Source organism: Salvelinus fontinalis, chromosome 2 (genome assembly GCF_029448725.1).
Source record: "Salvelinus fontinalis isolate EN_2023a chromosome 2, ASM2944872v1, whole genome shotgun sequence".
Taxonomy (NCBI): domain Eukaryota; kingdom Metazoa; phylum Chordata; class Actinopteri; order Salmoniformes; family Salmonidae; genus Salvelinus; species Salvelinus fontinalis.
In genome coordinates, this window is record NC_074666.1 from 70,346,785 (window position 1) to 70,348,981 (window position 2,197).

The window sequence follows — 2,197 nt, forward strand, 5'->3', positions numbered from 1 at the left end:
ATTATGAAGGGAAAATTGTGAGTGTGGAAGGTTTTTTTAGCAGGATTTTAGAGAAAGATATAGAGATAATATATAGATACGGTGGAGGAAATTTTGAAAAATTGTTTGTGTGGGGGAGTACTTTTATTGAAATTCTGTCAAATGGAAAACTTGTATTTAATTATTAATTGGTTTTAGTGAAGGATTGTGATTTTAATTGTTTTTAATTTTTTTTTTCTTCAGATTTTGAAAAAAGGGTGAATTGTTCATCCTTATTTATTATTGACTGAATGTTGTAAATAATGATTGTTTTTCATAATAAAAGATAAAAAAAAAAAAAATACGCCCGATCTCGTCTGATCTCGGAAGCTAAGCAGGGTCGGGCCTGGTTAGTACTTGGATGGGAGACCGCCTGGGAATACCAGGTGCTGTAAGCATTTTGTCCACTAGGGTGTCATCTTGCATTATTTCATCAGCATCGCTACCTTGTAGTAAGCATTTGATGCCGAATTGACTAAATGCAGCTTCTATGGGCTAGTCTCCCATGCCCTTTTAATACAATCAAAGTTCCTTGTGCCTGCCAGGGAGCATCTGCCTTTTATTTATAAGACAAATAAGAATATTGTTACTGAATGCAGCTTGTGCTCCCTCACCCTGTTCAAATGATTAAAGGAAATACTGCTGGTGAGGAGTGGAACTGGACTGGTGTCTGATGGCCCTGTGTTTTCCATGGTGGAATTACAACCCTTCTTTTAACGGTGTAAATCAAAAGTACAAGAGAATGTGAGATGTTATCGATAATAAATCAATTGGTTTCATGCATTTGTCTGTGTGTGTGTGTGTGTGTGTGTGTGTGTGTGTCTGAATGTGATTGTATTTCGTCATATCGCATACATTTGTGATATAAGACAGGTTAAGATATTCAAAAGCTATTGGTGATTTTTTTACAGTGTTGCATGATGGGAATCTAGTGGTTCACTGATATAATCTAGGAAACAAAATAAACTACTTTTTCACCACTCTGTCTGCAAGTGCATTCCTAAACGGCATTTAACGCAGGTCGATGTGATGTGGTATGATCAGAACACAAAGTGGTTACCTTCAGCCGAAAATGTTGTCACTGGAGAGACTTGCCCTCCACCGATGTGTGGAACTCATACTTACCTGGCAAGGGAGATACCGTGATCAAGAAGGCGGTTCACCCAGGGCGAGGCTCAGCCATTGCACTCCGGCTGTGCTGACCCCTGCGAATTTCCCAAATGTGGAAATCTCGATTGCATAATTTATGGTAGTGGGGGACTGCGTCCGCGCTCTCCCCTGACCGCTTGTTTAATGACAAACCGTTGCTTGGCGCCAGGCTTGAGGATGACTTGAGTCGATTGCCCGTGCTTATGGAGATCTTTCAAGTCAGTTGAGAAAGACACTTTGTGGACCAATTGAAAGGTAGAAACATTTGTTTGTAGCAAAACATTGTTGACATTTTGTGGAAACATCATGTTGCCAAATGCATGACTTTATGTGCTGTACCAAGAGTTGTTCCTTCGCTTACGGCCATACCAGCCTGAATACGCCCATCCTGATTGGAGAAGTGACGACAGGTGCGAGTGTTTGAGCTGTGAGTAAGTGTTTGCTGGAGAGTGTTTGCTCGAGAGCTATTTTTGTTAATTATTTGGATTTCGAAAAATAATATTTTTGTTCTTGCATTTGAATACTTTTAAGTTTGGTTAGTCTTCCCCCCCTTGCAGTTTTGCTGCTTGGGGGAGAGTTTTTTTCGGATTTTTTGAATTGCTATGACGGACAACATGGAAACGACAAACGGAATGGACAAGGACAACGAAAATGCGCAACGGAAGAAAAATGAAGATAAAGAAGGAATGAAATATGGAAAAGAATACACGGTGGCAATTGAGTTGGAAGGAGAAGACAAGGTGACGACAATGGAACTACTACGAGCAATTAAGGAGGTGTGTGGAGAGGTGGTGGGATGCCGAATGAAAGGTGAGAAGAAGTATGAAATTACGATGAGAAACGAAAGAGGAAAAGAACGTCTAATGGATGGACTACGGATAAGGGACACCAGGATTCTGGCGAGAGATGTGAATGTGAAAGAATTGGTGGTGTCTTTCATGAATCTCCCAGTATACGTAGAAGATGGTGTGATAATGGGCAAGCTGAGTAGCTGGGGCGTAACGGCCGTCTCGGAGATAAGGAGGAGAGT

The 2,197-nt window shown here is 40.9% G+C and overlaps 1 non-coding gene across 1 annotated transcript; it reads left to right on the forward strand.

The window, feature by feature from the left end:
- The first annotated feature begins 1,135 nt into the window (after positions 1-1,135).
- On the forward strand, positions 1,136-1,299 carry LOC129833973 (U1 spliceosomal RNA). The gene has a single exon (XR_008756156.1). It is a non-coding gene; the product is annotated as a U1 spliceosomal RNA (small nuclear RNA).
- Positions 1,300-2,197: the final 898 nt, after the last annotated feature.